Source organism: Pseudophryne corroboree, chromosome 3 (genome assembly GCF_028390025.1).
Source record: "Pseudophryne corroboree isolate aPseCor3 chromosome 3, aPseCor3.hap2, whole genome shotgun sequence".
NCBI classification, from domain to species: domain Eukaryota; kingdom Metazoa; phylum Chordata; class Amphibia; order Anura; family Myobatrachidae; genus Pseudophryne; species Pseudophryne corroboree.
The window spans coordinates 699,189,178-699,207,384 of record NC_086446.1 but is presented as its reverse complement, the minus strand read 5'-3'; the positions used below and the strand labels follow the sequence as shown (position 1 = coordinate 699,207,384).

The 18,207-nt window shown below is 46.1% G+C and overlaps 1 long non-coding RNA gene across 1 annotated transcript in view; it reads left to right on the top strand.

Annotated features, from left to right (window-relative positions):
- Window positions 1-18,207, top strand: part of LOC135058183 (uncharacterized) — a 46,142-nt gene that overhangs the window by 784 nt on the left and 27,151 nt on the right. The window lies entirely within an intron of this gene.

Genomic DNA, 18,207 nt, shown 5'->3' with positions numbered 1-18,207 from the left:
AGCGCAGCGCGGGACGCTGCACACAAACATGTCTCTCAGCACAGGGTGCAGAGCACGCGAGGAGGGTGCGCATTCTGTGGGACATGTAAAAATCATTACTCTCACTGTCATAACAGTACACACATGGGAGCCACTGGTGTACATACCCCTGCCAGTATAAATATTGTAATTACTGAGGCTGAACCGCGCCATTACAGGGGGAGGGGCTTCTCCTCAGACTTGCTAGTAATACTCAATTGGCACCATTTTCTCCTCACAGAGATGCCGGAGCACTGATCCTGGACGCTGCTTCTCCTCACACATCGCTGATACAAGTACCAGGGTGTTATAGAAAGGGAGGGGAGCACATAGTTGGAGGTCTGCGGACTTCATATTGGATAAAAGCACTGTGGTTATATATATATATATATATATATATATATAATTATTGTATGCAATACATATATGGCACGTGCTGTGGGCTGGCAATTCCCTCTGTGTCCCTCTGACAGACATTAGGTAGATCTGTCCCCAATAGCTCCCCTGTGTGTGAATGGTGTGACTGTACACGCGTGTACCATGTCTAGAGAAAGTTGTTCCCCGGAGGAACCCATTTTGGAGGCACAAGAGTGTTCTGAGCCGGTGTGGGTGAGAAAGTTGCAGAGTAATATGGCTAAACTGGCAAAGAAATTCTCAGAGTCTGAACAGCAGACAAAGTATTGGAGACAGTCTGTGGAGGATGCACTGTTTGCTGATTCCTCCACGTCATCCACTCGGGACCCCCCCAGTTCCCAGAAAAGGTCTCTGGCTCAAATTATGCAAAGAGACACCGACACAGATTCCGACCCTGAGGTCGACACTGGGGATTTGAGGGGGGTAGACCCCAAACTGGCTAAGAGCATTCAATGTATGATAGTCGCTATAAAAGAGGTGTTAGAATTTACTGACACAATACCTGCACCTGAGGAAAAAATTTTTTTTTTATTAAATAAAAAACAGGTGGTGACTTTTCCTCTGTCTAAGGACTTAAATGCATTCTTTGAGGAATCCTGGGTTAACCCTGAAAATAAGTTTGCTATTCCTAGAAGGTTGCGGGTAGCGTACCCTTTCCCTGAGGAGGACAGGCGTAAGTGGGAGTCACCCCCAATGGTAGACACCTCGGTCTCTAGGTTGTCGAAGAAAATCATTTTACCTGCCCCAGGGTCAGCTTCATTAAAAGAACCTGCTGACCGCAAATTACAGATGACTTTAAAGTAGTGATGAGCGGGTTCGTATCCTCGCGATCCGAACCCCCCCGAACTTCACCCATTTTACACAGGTCCGAGGCAGACTCGCACAGTTTCTTGACCACCAGTATATACTATATAGCAGTACGGTACAGTAGGCCACTGCTCTACCTACCTCTGTGTCGTCAAGTATACTATCCATCCATACCTGTGGTGCATTTCAGTTTTGCCCAGTTTGCTGACCACCAGTATATAATATATAGCAGTACGGTACAGTAGGCCGGTACAGTAGGCCACTGCTCTACCTACCTCTGTGTCGTCAGGTATACTATCCATCCATACCTGTGGTGCATTTCAGTTGTGCGCAGTATATATAGTAGTAGGCCATTGCTATTGATATATTACTGGCATATAATTCCACACATTAAAAAATGGAGAACAAAAATGTGGAGGGTAAAATAGGGAAAGATCAAGATCCACTTCCACCTCGTGCTGAAGCTGCTGCCACTAGTCATGGCCGAGACGATGAAATGCCATCAACGTCGTCTGCCAAAGGCCGATGCCCAATGTCATAGTAGAGAGCATGTAAAATCAAAAAAAAATAAAGCTCAGTAAAATGACCCACAAATCTAAATCAAAATCGTCTGAGGAGAAGCGTAAACTTGCCAATGTGCCATTTACGACACGGAGTGGCACGGAACGGCTGAGGGCCTGGGCTATGTTCAAGGCTAGTGGTTCAGCTTCACATGAGGATGGAAGCACTCATCCTCCTGCTAGAAAACTTAAAAGAGTTAAGATGGCAAAAGCACAGCAAAGAACTGTGCGTTCTTCTAAATCACAAATCCCCAAGGAGAGTCCAATTGTGTCGGTTGCGATGCCTGCACCTCTTTTTTCTTTCATTTTTCTTTGCATCATGTGCTGTTTGGGGACTATTTTTGGAAGTGCCATCCTGTCTGACACTGCAGTGCCACTCCTAGATGGGCCAGGTGTTTGTGTCGGCCACTTGTGTCGCTTAGCTTAGTCACACAGCTTCCATCTTGCACCTCTTTTTTTCTTTGCATCGTGTGCTGTTTGGGGACTATTTTTTTAATCTGCCATCCTGTCTGACACTGCAGTGCCACTCCTAGATGGGTCAGGGGTTTGTGTCGGCCACTTGGGTCGCTTAGCTTAGCCATCCAGCGACCTCGGTGCACCTCTTTTTTTCTTTGCATCATGTGCTGTTTGGGGACTATTTTTAAATCTGCCATCCTGTCTGACACTGCAGTGCCACTCCTAGATGGGCCAGGTGTTTGTGTCGGCCACTTGGGCCGACACAAACCTTGGTGCACCTCTTTTTTTCTTTGCATCATGTGCTGTTTGGGGACTATTTTTTAAATCTGCCATCCTGTCTGACACTGCAGTGCCACTCCTAGATGGGCCAGGTGTTTGTGTCGGCCACTGGGTCGCTTAGCTTAGCCATCCAGCGACCTTGGTGCACCTCTTTTTTTCTTTGCATCATGTGCTGTTTGGGGACTATTTTTTAAATCTGCCATCCTGTCTGACACTGCAGTGCCACTCCTAGATGGGCCAGGTGTTTGGGTTGGCCACTTGGGTCGCTTAGCTTAGTCACACAGCTACCTCATTGCGCCTCTTTTTTTCTTTGCATCATGTGCTGTTTGGGGACTATTTTTTTGAAGTGCCATCCTGTCTGACACTGCAGTGCCACTCCTAGATGGGCCAGGTGTTTGTGTCGGCCACTTGGGTCGCTTAGCTTAGTCATCCAGCGACCTCGGTGCAAATTTTAGGACTAAAAATAATATTGTGAGGTGTTCAGAATAGACTGAAAATGAGTGGAAATTATGGTTATTGAGGTTAATAATACTATGGGATCAAAATGACCCCCAAATTCTATGATTTAAGCTGTTTTTGAGGTTTTTTTGTAAAAAAACACCCGAATCCAAAACACACCCGAATCCGACAATAAAATTTCAGGGAGGTTTTGCCAAAACGCGTTCGGATCCAAAACACGGCCGCGGAACCGAATCCAAAACCAAAACACAAAACCCGAAAAATTTCCGGTGCACATCACTACTTTAAAGTCCATCTATATTGCTGCGGGTACATTACTCAGGCCCACAATTGCTTCTGCGTGGGTAGGTAACGCAGTGGAAAAGTGGGCAGACAACTTGATTGTTAATATTGACACGGTCGATAAAGTTGATATGCTTCTAATTCTAGGTCATATCAAAGATTCTGCAGGTTACTTAGTTGAGGATATGAAGGACGTTGGCTTGCTGGGCTCAAGGGCCTCTGCTTTGGCGATTTCAGCCCGCAGGGCACTATGGATCCGCCAATGGAATGCTGACGCTGAATCCAAAAGAAATATTGAGGTGCTCCCCTACAATGATGAGGCCCTCTTTGGTGAGAAGCTGGATGCCATGAAGGGCCGGCTCTAGGCATGTTCGAATAGAGCGGCCGCGCAGGGCGCCACCCTTAATGGGCGCCACGCGCTGGCGCCGCCATATTCGATGCTGGAGCCGGCCCTGTGTGTGTGCTGCTGCAGCATTTGGCGGTCGCGCTGTGTATGCGCGCTGCGCGGCGCCGGTATCTAACGTCAGACGCCGGCGCCGCGCATAGCCCGCCTGCACAAGTGGCCGCCCGCCAGCCCGGACCCAGGCTCAGGCTCACTCGCCCGGCCTCCCGCCCGCCCGCCAGCGCTCCCACACAGGCGGACAGCAGTACTCCTCCCCAGCGCCGCAGGTATTTTTTTTTGGGGGGGGAGATCCGCACTGTGGGGGCATTTCTGGCACACAGGGGGCATTTTTGGTTATGTGGGGGCATTTCTGGCTCTGTGGGGGGCATTTCTGGCACTGTGGGGGCATTGCATATCTGGCTCTGTGGGGGCATATTTGGCACTGTGGGGACATATCTGGCCCTGTGGGGGCAGGCATATCAGGCACTGTGGGGACATATCTGGCACTGTGGGGGCATATCTGGCACTGTGGGGACATATCTGGCACTGTGGGGGCATTTCTGGCACTGTGGGGGCATTTATCTGGCTCTGTGGGGGCATTTATCTGGCACTGTGGGGGCATATCAGGCACTGTGGGGACATATCTGGCACTGTGGGGGCATATCTGGCACTGTGGGGACATATCTGGCACTGTGGGGACATATCTGGCACTGTGGGGACATTTCTGGCACTGTGGGGGCATTTATCTGGCACTGTGGGGGCATTTATCTGGCACTGTGGGGGCATTTATGTATCAGGCACCGTGGGGGCATTTATGTATCAGGCACCGTGGGGGCATTTATGTATCAGGCACCGTGGGGGCATTTATGTATCAGGCACCGTGGGGGCATTTATGTATCAGGCACCGTGGGGGCATTTATGTATCAGGCACCGTGGGGGCATTTATGTATCAGGCACCGTGGGGACATTTATGTATCTGGCACCGTGGGGGCATTTATGTATCTGGCACCGTGGGGGCATTTATGTATCCTGCACCGTGGGGGCATTTATGTATCCTGCACCGTGGGGGCATTTATGTATCATGCACCGTGGGGGCATTTATGTATCAGGCACCGTGGGGACATTTATGTATCTGGCACCGTGGGGGCATTTATGTATCTGGCACCGTGGGGGCATTTATGTATCTGGCACCGTGGGGGCATTTATGTATCTGGCACCGTGGGGGCATTTATGTATCTGGCACTGTGGGGGCATTTCTTGCACTGTGGGGACATTTCTTGCACTGTGGGGGCATATCTTGCACTGTGAGGGCATTAATGTATGTGGCACTGTGGGGGCATATCTGCGCTGTGGGGGCATTTATCCATCTGGAACTGTGTGGCCATTTATGTAGCTGGCACTGCTGGGGGGCATGTCATGTGTAGCTGGCACTGCTGGGGGGCATGTCATGTGTAGCTGGCACTGCTGGGGGGCATATCATGTAGTGTTCCCGCTAGGCGTCTGTGGCTGGGCAGTGTGTCTCAGTGCTCTACCTGGCGCAATGTGTCTAACGTGCTCTTATAGGAGGTTCTACCTGGTGCAATGTGTATTAGCTGCACTACTGTGTGGTGTAATGTGAATTGCCACTATAATGTGGCTACGCACCTTCCCCACGAAGTAACTCCCCTAAATTTTTGCTGCGCGCCTTCGGCGCGCACTGTCCATGCTTTAGCGTGTGGAAATGGGAACAACAAGCATTACAGTATGTACATCATTTTGCCCACCTAACTTAAAAATGTGCCCTCCCTGTGATCAGCAACCTGCCCTAAAAAGTGAACACTAGCACGTGTAGCTGGCACTGCTGGAGGGCATGTCATGTGTAGCTGGCACTGCTGGGAGACGAGACCACGCCCACTTTTTCAGGAGGCCACGCCCACTTTTCCAAGGGCGCGCGCGCCTTCGGCGCGCGCATGGGGGGGGGGGCACTTTTACATTTTCTTGCTCAGGGTGCTATTAGGCCTGGAGCCGGCCCTGGCCATGATATCAACTACATCTGGCAAGTCAGCATTTCTGCCGTCGGCAGCTGCACCAGCTAAGAAAGTATATCATTCTCATACTATGCAGTCCTTTTGGCCCAACAAGTACAAAAAGGCTAAGAGTACCCCTTTTTTCACAGGAAAAGGGAGAGGAAGAGGTAGAAAACCTACAACACCATCAGGCTCCCAGGATCAGAAGTCAGCAACTACTTCTGCAAAAGCCACAGCATGACGCTGGGGCTCCTCTGCGGGAGTGCGATCGGGTGGGAGCACGTCTACTATTTTTCAGCCAGGTCTGGATTCACTCAGATCTGGATCCTTGGATATCACAGATAGTATCCTAAGGTTACAGATTGGAATTTCAAGACCTTCCCCATGCCGATTTTTCAAATCAGCCTTGCCAGTTTCTGTTCAAGACAGCGCAAATGCCCTGAACGCAATACACAAATTATGTCAAGACAAAGTAATTTCCTTGGTTCCTGCCGAACAGAAGAACCAAGGCTTTTATTCAAGCCTGTTTGTGGTGCCGAAGCCGGATGACTCGGTCAGACCGATTTTAAACCTAAAATCTCTGAATCTTTATGTGAAAAGGTTCAAATTCAAGATGGAGTCCCTGAGAGCGGTGATCTCCAGCTTGGAAGAAAAGGAATTTCTGGTGTCAGTGGACATCAAGGATGCTTACTTGCATGTCCCCATTTACCCGCCACATCAAGCATACCTGAGGTTTGCGGTTCAAGATTGCCATTACCAATTCCAAACATTACCATTCAGGCTCTCCACGGCTCCGAGAATATTCACCAAGGTGATGGCGGAGATGATGGTTCTCCTTCGCAAGCAAGGAGTCAACATAATTCCATACTTGGACGATCTCCTCATAAAAGCGAGATCCAGGGACAAGCTACTTCAGAACATAGTGTTATCATTGACGGTGCTTCAACAGCACGGTTGGATCATCAACTTTCCAAAATCTCAGTTGGAACCGACGATGAGATTATAATTTTTGGGAATGAGACTGGACACCGAGGAACAGAGAGTATTTCTACCAGTGGAAAAGGCTCAGGAGATCCAGAGCATGGTCAAATAAATTTTGAGACCACGAAAAGTATCAGTTCATCAGTGCATTCGCCTGCTGGGGAAAATGGTAGCAGCTTACGAGGCGCAATATGGCCGATTCCATGCCAGGGTCTTCCAGTGGGACTTACTGGACAAGTGGTCAGGGTCGCATCTCCACATGTATCAAAGGATAATCTTGTCAGCGAAAGCCAGAATTTCGCTCCTGTGGTGGCTACAAATTTCTCACCTACTGGAGGGACGCAGGTTCGGGATTCAGGCCTGGATCCTAGTGACCACGGATGCAAATCTCTGAGGATGGGCAACAGTCACGCAAGGTGAAAGCTTCCAAGGAAGATGGTCAAGTCAAGAAACTCTCCTTCACATAAACATTCTGGAATTGAGAGCTGTGTACAACAGTCTTCATCAAGCGGCACACCTTCTTCAAGGTCGTCCCATACAGATCCAGTCAGAAAATGTGATGGCAGTAGCTTACATAAATCGTCAAGGCAGAACAAAAAGCAGAGCTGCAATGGCAGAGGTGACAAAGATACTCATCTGGGTAGAAAGGCATGCAAAAGCTCTGTCGGCAATTTTCATTCCGGGAGTGGACAACTGGAAAGCAGACTTCCTCAGCAGACACGATCTCCATCCAGGAGAATGGGGCCTCCACCCAGAAGTCTTTGCGGAGGTGGCAAGTCGTTGGGGCGTTCCTCAAGTGGATATGATGGCATCACGAGAAGCTTCAGAAATATTGTTCCAGGTCGAGAGACCCACAAGCAATAGCAGTAGATGCACTGGTGACCCAGTGGGTGTTTTGGTTGGTGTATCTATTCCCTCCACTTCCACTTATTCCAAAAGTTCTCAAGATCATCAGAAGAACAGGAGTTCGAGCAATCCTCGTTGCTCCAGACTGGCAAAGGAGGGCTTGGTATCCAGATCTTCAAGAGTTATTACTGGAAGATCCTCGGCCTCTTCCTCTTTGCAAGGACCTGCTTCAGCAGGGGCCGTTAGTTTATCAGGACTTACTCTGGCTGCGTTTGACAGCATGGCTGTTGAGCACCAGATCCTAGCCTGCAAGGGTATTCCCAATGAAGTCATTCCCACACTTATTCTGGCCAGGAAAGGGGTAACGTCCAAACATTACCATCGGATTTGGAGAAAATATGTATCTTGGTGTGAATCCAAGAAATCTCCTGCGGTGGAGTTTCAATTAGGATGTCTTTTCTACAGGCGGGTGTGGATGCTGGATTGAGGTTAGGGTCTATCAAGGTCCAAATTTCGGCCTTGTCCGTTTTCTTTGAGAAACAGTTGGCTTCCCTTCCTGAGGTCCAGATGTTCGTGAAGGGGGTTCTGCGCCTCCAACCTCCCTCTGTGCCTCCTGCGGCGCCATGGAATCTTAATGTGGTGCTACAGTTCCTTAAATCGGACTGATTTGAGCCTCTGCAAGAGGTGGAGTTGAAGTTTCTCACTTGGAGAGTGGTCATGCTGTTGGCCTTGGCTTCAGGCAGACGACTGTCTGAGTTAGGAGCTCTGTCACACAAGAGTCCTTATTTACTATTTCATGAAGATAGGGCTGAACTGAGAACTCGTCAGCACTTTCTTCCAAAGGTTGTGTCTTCTTTTCATATCAACCAACCAACCAGTGGTGGTGCCGGTGGCTTCTGACACCTCAGCCGTTTCAAAGTCCTTGGATGTCGTCAGAGCGTTGAGGACTTATGTTGCTAGAACGGCTTGGATAAGGAAAACAGAATCTTTGTTTGTCCTTTAAGACCCCAACAAGATTGGGTGTCCTGCTTCTAAGCAGACTATTGCGCGCTGGATTAGGGGTACCATTCAGCACGCTCATTCCACGGCAGGATTGCTGTTACCGACTTTGGTAAAAGCCCACTCTACAAGGAAAGTGGGTTCGTCCTGGGCAGTTGCTCGGGGTGTCTCGGCATTGCAAATTTGCCGAGCAGCTACCTGGTTAGGTGCAAACACATTTGCTAACTTTTATAAGTTTGACAACTTGGCTGCTGACGGCCTTAAATTTGGTCAGTCAGTTCTGCAGGAACATTAGCACTTTCCCGCCCGTACTGGGAGCTTTGGTACATCCCCATGGTACTAAAATGGACCCCAGCATCCTCTAGGACGTAAGAGAAAATAGGATTTTAATTACCTGCCAGTAAATCCTTTTCTAGGCCTAGTGCTCATTTTTCCTGCTGATTACGTTTTCTCTTTTTTGCACAGTTTCATGTGTTCAGAGGTTAACAGCTGTTGCTGTTGTGTTATACATGCTGGTTAGCATGAGTTATGTTTAAGGCCATATTAGCCAACATGTTTTTTGTGTATGGTGTGAGCTGGTGTGAATCTCGCCACAAGTTTAATAGTTATTCCTCTCTCGAAAATGTCCGTCTCCTCGGGCACAGTTCCTATACTGAGGTTTGGAGTAGGGGCATAGAGGAAGGAGCCAATTCACACTGTTAAAAAGTCTTAAAGTGCCGAAGGCTCCTGTGGAACCGTCTATACCCCATGGTACTAAAATGGACCCCAGCATCCTCTACGGACTACAAGAAAAGGATTTACCGGCAGGTAATTAAAATCCTATTTTTTTGCACTTTATGGTGTTGTTGTCTTGGATCCTTTTTATAACATGGTGATAAAATTATGAACTACAGGTTGAGTATCTCTTATCCAAAATGCTTGGGACCGGAAGTAATTTGGATATCGGATTTTTCCGTATTTTGGAATAATTGCATACCATAGTGAGATATCATGGCGATGGGACCTAAATCTAAGCACAGAATGCATTTATGTGTCATATACACCTTATACACACAGCCTGAAGGTCATTTAATACAATATTTTTAATAACTTTGTGTATTAAACAAAGTTTGTGTACATTGAGTCATCAAAAAACAAAGGTTTCACTATCTCACTCTCACTCAAAAAAGTCCGTATTTCGGAATATTCCGTATTTCGGAATATTTGGATATGGGATACTCAACCTGTATTGAAATGGAAGCTGCTGGCTGTAATTTATTTCATGCTTTAACATTTTTGAGCCATGCAAATTCCACATATTGAATACAATGAAAGTATGTGCGGCCAGTCACATGCTTTTATATATATATATATATATATATATATATATATATATATATATATGTGTGTGTGTGTGTGTGTGTGTATATATATATATATATATATATATATATATGTGTATATAAATATATATATATGTGTGTGTGTGTGTGTGTGTGTGTGTGTGTGTGTATATATATATATATATATGAGAAAGGGGGGATGAGGGATATGTAGTGACCACAGTGTCAATAAAGTAAAGATTGCCAATTACAATACAGTAAAAACTATTTATTACCACAAAAATTAAAAGTTAAACATAAAAGAGACAAATATAAAAAAAATGGGACAATAATACATACACAGCTGAACTAAAAGCACTTAAATGAACGTATAAAAACTACAGTAAGAACAAGTAAAATACATTTTTCTTATCTTAAGATGAGGTAGGTACAGGTCTCCAACGCGTTTCGTCTCATAAGACTTCTATATATATATATGGATTGCAGCCATCATTTAGATGTGAGTGAGTGTGAAAGTTAGTTTACAACATGAAAAGCATATACATCTCATGACGGCGCACACTCAATAAATGCAAGATTCAATTAGAAATGGTGATTTACGGTAGTCACAGTGAAATTGTGTGTGACCTTTCTACAAAAAGCGGCCTGGGAGAATGTCGTGAAAAAACGAAACCATTCTGGACCACTAAAAAGTGGTAACCGAGATACAGTAGCAGGAAATTGCTGGTGTTTCTTAAAAGGTTCTTCTTAAAATAGCTGAATTCTGCACTTTTTTTATTAATGTGTGTGGGGTTGGGGGGGATGATAGCCAGAAAGTGGTTTTCATTAACATAATGTCTTTCCAACATTTAGGGTATAGTAAAGTGTCTGTAAATTGACTTTTTAATGTTTTTATACAAGTATGTAAAACAGTTTGAATATTCACTTTTTAGGGCCATCTAAAATCTCAAGGGGTAATTCAGACCTGATCGCTGCTGTGCGTTTTCGCACAGCGGGCGATCAGGTCTGAACTGCACATGCGTATGCACCACAATGTTCAGGCGTGACGGACTGCAGCAATGGGGAACGCCAGGCAGCGACAGGGTGGTGCGAAAATTATGAACGCCTGGCGTTCACAAGGTGACTGACAGAAAGAGGCCATTTGTGGATGGCAACTGACCGTTTCCAGGGAGTGTCTGGAAAAACGCAGGTGGGACCCAGCGTTTTGAAGGAGGGGTCTGACATCCGCTCCGGCCCCAATCATCGCTGAGTAAGTCCTGGGCTGTGCAGAGACTGCACGAATGCGATCGCACAACTGCAAAAAGGTAATACCCTCCCCCTGTAGGTGGCGACTACCTGATCGCAGGGATGCAAAAAATGCACCATAGCGATCAGGTCTGTATTAGGCCCTAAGGACCTTAATCAGTAAGGATTGCATTACACAATTACCGGAACATCGAAGATTTTTCCTATCTGCACCAGGCAAGGTTGTCCACAATTCTTGTGACACAGGAGGCTGGAAGTGGTCATCGGTGATGTCAGAGGCTCTCCTTAAAAACGCCTGGGTACGCCTGCGTTTTTTCAGACACACACAGAAAACGGCAGGTTTCCGCCCAGAAACGCCAGCTTTCTGTCAGTCAAACAGCATGCGCAATGCAAATGCTGCACATGTGTAGTTGTTTGATAATCGGCCGGATTGTGATTTGCAAATTTTGCAATCCTTGCTGAATGAGGTTCTAAGATCACATCTCACTTAGGCAAACGCCTCTGCCTGCTTGACAGGCAGAGGTGAATGTGGGTGGTGGCGACGCCAGGCTGCGGAGGCAGAGGGGCATCCACAACTCAGCGGTGCGATCGCAATTGAATTGCGATCGCATTGCTGCCGGGCATTTGCATGCTGGGCGGCTCCCAGCTTGCCATCACAAGCAGTCCGGTAATTGTGTAAAAATGGTGCCACTAAATTTTTTTACATTGCTTTTAAGAAGGGGCATGGCCACGCCTCCCCCAACTTGGCCAGGCCCTTAGCACCCAGGCCCATAACTGCCCTCGACAGCCCTGCATATTTCTGTACTGCACATGTACACTAAGGGGGACATTTACTAAGCAACCAATTAGCACTGAAGTAACATCTATAATTTGCATACTATAAAATTATACAGAGCTGCTGATTGGTTGATGGGGCAACTTCTCCACTGGCTCACTTCTCCGCTCTTATCACTGCTTAGTGAATGTCCCCCTAAACATGAGTTTGCATAGGAGCCAATATACATTCTGCACGTTTTTTACTTACAATAGGAGAGGCATAAAGGAGGCTAATAATAAGTAGAAAGGCTTTTGTATTTATTTATTTTTTGTGAATTTAACAGAATTATCCACAGATTTGTGTTTTAGACTGGTGCAATGATAAATTAAAATGATGATACATTGATGATTATCTGGCTGCTTTTAACTGGCTGACTGGTTGATTGCGTACTCACCTCTCTGGCTGATAGTACATATTACGTTACAGTGCACCTTTATTATCTGATGCTCCTGCCATTTATTCATATTACTTAACATTCTATTTGGAATACTGCAGGAAAGTCAACAAATGTTTGCATTCCATTTACTGTAATGGACCCGTTCGCACGCAGCGGTTCTTTGCTGCAGTGCGAACGGGTTGGAACTGCGCATGCACGGTGTGCACATTGCGCACGCGCGACATTGCCTGGTAGCGTGCGTCGCCAGGCAACGAAGCGCACAGCGAAAAAAGAAGACACAGAGCCGATCGCAAAAAGATTGACAGCGGAGAGGCGTTCCGGAGTGGATACTCACAGTTGGATGCCGTTTTCGAGGAGTGGTTATCCCAACGCAGACATGTCCAGGCAAATGGAGGGCGGGTGTCTGACGTCAAAGCCGGGAGGAATGTCGCTGGATACGTCACACAGGGTAAGTAGCACCAGGGTTACTCTTCCACTGCACAAAACTTTTTTAGCTAAGCAGGGCTGCACAAGCGATCGCAGCCCTGCTAAGGCGGAGATTGGTTGATCACACCAGCAGCAAAAAGTTGCTGGCTGCGATCAACTCAGAATGAGCCCCATTGTGTGGTGCAAGAATACACAGTGCTATGCCTCCTGACATGTAGGGGGGGAATTCAACGTTTTCTCGCTCCCGCTCTCCCATCTAAAGTGATGGGAGATTTAATTGAGCCCTCTTATCGCGCTGACCGCGCCCATGTGAGTCGGGTTTAGCCGTGTAAAGCAGCAAAACCCGACTAAACGAATCCGCAAAAAGTTCCATTTTGTGCCCCTGGGAGTAGTAAACTGAAATTAAGTTCTTGCACCCGTCGGCAGAAACATTTGAATAGCTGCCGACGCACAGGGACCCACACTAACAATTAAATTCCGCACACACCGTCGATACAGTATGTGCTCGCTTCTTGCCAGTGTCTTTTCTTCCATATATTCCTTCCATGCACTGATTCTCTAACTCCAAATGAGCCCTTAATGTCTGCATATGTTTACTGTGAGTCTATAAATAATTGCCTATTGTCCCAAAAGTAATTATCTAGAACCCGCTATAAATCTTTCTCTGTAAATGTTCATCAAATACGATCGCTATGTAAGAATGTTTATCTAGGACCCCCTGGTATATATACACACAGTAAAAAAAGCCTCTTAAGTCTTTTAAAAAGTGTGTAGAGTGCTACACAACCCTTGTGCCAGAGTATAAATAAAAGACAATAATTATATGCAACACAGAGGAGCGGGTAGGTACAGTATGTTGTGTTCCCTATTGTACCGTACATTTCCTTTCTTTTCCATGCATCCTGTATGTCTCTAAAGGATTATATAATACATCCCACTTTTGTCGTCATTTACCAAGCGACCCCTTCTGTTACGTACAGTCACCTGCACGGTCAGCTGTTTCCATTATGTCACAGAACATTGAACCAAGCCTCATGGAAGCAGAAAATGTGAATGAGCCCCTGAAAGTATCATACCTGACCATACAATAGTGTAATTGTGATCTTGGTTAAAAAAAAGTCCAAATTTACTTACAACTCTGGCATGTAGTTATCACAGTAACAGGAAAATTGAGCAGCCAAGATACTACTACTAGATGTATGTTTTCTTATTCATCTGCTGTGCATGCCACATTTTTAGGTTTGGGGGAAGCCAAGATATAATTTCATTTTGGTGCCCCTAAATTGCTGAATGTCACCACCTCAGAGGCAGCTGAACTTACCCGCTACACCACCTACATAGCAGATTTATATAGATAATTATCTCTATCTGCGAGGGAGAGAGAGAAAGGAAAAAGGGGGAGCTGAGAGGTAAGAGGGGTGGAGCATATGAAGTGGGAGGTGAGGAGGGCACAGGGCTGGTCCCAGAGGAGGGGCCAGAGGAGGGCTGGTCCCAGAGGAGGGGCCAGCCCACAGTAAATAGCCACACACTGTAGGAGCTGGAGCTGGTTGTAGCAGGGGCCTGGAGGCAGGCAGACTGGTGTATATGTGGTGCATTGTGTGACTTAGAGGGAGGTGTATCAAACTTTGTAAGGAGCGGAGAAGATGACAAGTGGAGAAGTTGCTTTAGCAAAAAATCATCTTTTACCTATCATTTTATAAAATGTTCATGATACATGATAGCTAGAAGCTAGTTGTTTGCAATTCGCAACTCTCCACTTGTCCTCATTTCCACTCTGGAAAAAGTTTGAAACATTTTCCCCATAGAATGTTGGGAATAGGTAGATTAACTGATATTGTCTATCCCAAATTTTAAGTTCTAAAGAAGATTGAGTCATAGAGCACTGAGCTGGAGGAGAACACTAGTAATCATAGGCCTAGAATGGCAAAAGTCATGTTTTGGATTATTCAATTTATGCCTGTATGTCTCCAGCAGCTGTGGGACTACAAATCCCATCATAACCTGTTGTGGACCTAATCCATACATTAGAAACAATATAGAATACAAAATATATGTATTGCAATTAGTTTGAGATCAACATGGAACATTGGGGGTAATTCAGAGTTGATCGCAGCAGCAAATTTGTTAGCAGTTGGGCAAAACCATGGCCCTCATTCCGAGTTGTTCGCTCGGTAGCTGCTTTTAGCAGCATTGCACACGCTAATCCGCCGCCCTCTGGGAGTGTATCTTAGCTTAGCAGAATTGCGAACGAAAGATTCGCAAAATTGCGAATAGAAATTTCATAGCAGTTTCTGAGTAGCTCGACACTTACTCTGCCACTGCGATCAGTTCAGTCAGTTTTGTTCCTGGTTTGACGTCACAAACACACCCAGCATTCGCCAAGACACTCCCCCATTTCTCCAGCCACTCCCGCGTTTTTCCCAGAACCGGCAGCGTTTTTTCACACACACCCATAAAACGGCCAGTTTCCGCCCAGAAACACCCACTTCCTGTCAATCACACTCCGATCACCAGAACGAAGAAAAATCCTCGTAATGCCGTGAGTAAAATATCTAACTGTTGAGTAAAATAACTAAGCACATGCGCTCTGCGAACATTGCGCATGCGCAGTAAGCGACTAATCGCAATATAGAGAAAATCGGCAACGAGCGAACAACTTGGAATGAGGGCCCATGTGCACTGCAGGGGGGGCAGATATAAAATATGCAGAGAGAGTTAGATTTGGGTGGGGTGTATTCAAACTGAAATCTACATTGCAGTATAAAAATAAAGCAGCCAGTGTTTAACCTGCACAGAAACAATATAACCCACCCAAATCTAACTCTCTCTGCAAATGTTATATCTGCCTGCATATATATAACTGCAGTGCACATGGTTTTGCTCAACTGCTAACTTATTTGCTGCTGCAATCAACTCTGAATTACCCCCATTGTTCCTCTGTGTCCTCACTTTGTATGCTCTCTCTGCGCTGTGTATCTCCTGACTCCGATCCACTACCTGACCCTTCACTCCTTCGGTCCCATTGTACTCCTCCAGTCCCATTTCGGTTCAAGCCTACTGTACTCCTCCGGTCCCAGTCTGGTTCAAGCCCATTGTACTCCTCCGGTCCCATTTCAGTTCAAGCCTACTGTACTCCTCCGGTCCCAGACTAGTTCAAGCCCACTACACTCCTCTGGTCCCATTTCGGTTCAAGCCTACTGTACTCCTCCAGTTCCATTCTGGTTCAAGCCCACTGTACTCCTCTGGTCCCATTTCAATTCAAGCCTCTTGTACTCCTCCGGTCCCAGTCCTAGTCAAGCCTACTGTACTCCTCCTATCCCATTATCTGATCCAGCCTGCTATCTCCTCCGGTTCCAGTCTGTTTCAAGCCTGCATAACTTCAACCTGCGTCATACATTCCGGTTACAGTCCAATTCTAGCCTGCTACCTACACTTCAGCTCCAGTCCAGTCCAAGCCTGATTACTGCCTTTATCCTGAGGTATCCTGATTATATCATTGACTGTTATAGTGCTTTCAAGTGCCAAGTCTCCAGTCTAATTTCAGTGAGTGACTTCTAGCAAATCTTTTGAATGACAACTCACCTACCCATTGCAGGTTCAAGTGGACTGTCTATGGTTATCTGCACTTTAGTCTGTTTGCTGCTCAATAAAGTCTACATCATATTCTCAGCACCAAATCTCCAAGACTGTATTTCGGACTCTCTACTCATTGTACCTTCGGTGTGACCTTTGATGGTGGTTGTGTCCTGAAGGTCCTCTTCTGAAGTGTTGGTGGTTGTCCTGAGTCTATAGTGGAGTGGTTGATTTTGGGTTCTGGATCTATGGGTTTAGGTTCCAGACACCCAGCTCTGGTACCTGGGTGTTGAGCCATTACCAGTGGATTACAGGTGGACTATTGATTATATGTTTTACCACCTGTTCTGCTCCTGTGTTCTCAAGTACTGGTTCCAGATTCACAGTCCTGAGGTTCTGGCCTGGGGCTGAGCTCCCCTCAACTGCTTTCAAGAGCAGTCTTGGGGTTTCTCAGTTATTGCCGTCCTCTCTGATGACACTAGGTCACTTCATATGCTATTGGCTAATCCTTGAATGTGCACCTTGTTTCCTGCATTCCTCGTCAGACCAGCCCATGGGTCCTGACTCGCATCTGAATCCCAAGTCCATGACAGGATGTTTCAGGATTTACCAGCAAAATGTAATCTCCTGTATGTATTACTGGACTTTTCAACCTGGGCTCTACTTGGTCTAGAACCAGCCCTGCCAGAAGTAATGCAATTCCCAGCTGAGTATATCCTTATCTTGCGAGACAGAGCTCCTCCCGTGGTGGATGGGAGGTTGGGAGGTATCCTATCACTCGTTACTCTACCTAGCAGAGCAAATGGAGTATATATGTCATGCACATGCACTCAGTGTCAATTCATTGGAAAGAGGGACTCGGGGGCATGCCCAGAAGCTCCTGGAGTTCTGGACATGCCCCCAATGGAACAGAAACGGTGGGCATGGCCTTTCACATGAGTCCACACCCCTTTTCCACGTGCAAAAGTCACACTCTCCACTAGCAGAAAGTTGGGAGGAAAGCTATATGTCATTTACTGGGATGCTGTCAGCTCTAGAGCTAATGGTCTGCTACCAACGTTTGCTTTTCCCAATGCCTACATAGGGACACTTTGGGAAATTTTTCCAGGGCCAACTTTAAATTCTCAATCACAGATCAGTACCGATTTTTATAACTAACAATGGGCCTAATTCAGACCCAATCGCAGTATCAAAATTGTTAGCTAATGGGCAAAACCATTTGCACTGCAGGGGAGGCAGAGATAACATGTGCAGAGAGAGTTAGATTTGGGTGGGGTGTGTTCAAACTGAAATCTAAATTGCAGTGTAAAACGAAAGCAGACAATATTTACCCTGCACAGAAACAATATAACCCATCCAAATTTAACTCTCTCTGCAAATGTTTTATACGTAAAACATACAGCATTTAAAAAGTAAATCAGAGGTAATTTGCTGACACCTTATACAAGTATACCAAATAAATAAATACAATCTAACATAAGCCACGAGACGTGCTATAGGCAAACATGTTATTAGAAAGCTGACACAGATATCATTCTTATCATGTAATATAATGAATTAGGACATAGTTTTGAATATACACAATAATGACTTAAAGATTAACTAGTGCCCTATATCTGGGGAGCTCTAATGTTTTCTACTTAATCTCTCAAGGTAAATGGATTTCTTATTGCTCCTTGCAGATAAATGCAGTAAGTGGGGAGATAAGGCTGTAATTACTGCAGACGCCAGACGAGGGCAGTGTTATATAGACATCATGTAGACAGATAATACAGAGTCACTAGTTTGTACAATCACTAGCTTGTTACAATGCATCGATTACCCACTTCTAAGTGGCGTCCACATTTCTGCTCCCGAACATTCAGATCAATATGAATAACTTGTCACTTATCTTACTGTCTGCAGGTTTATCTGAGCCCCTGTGATACAAACTGAGCT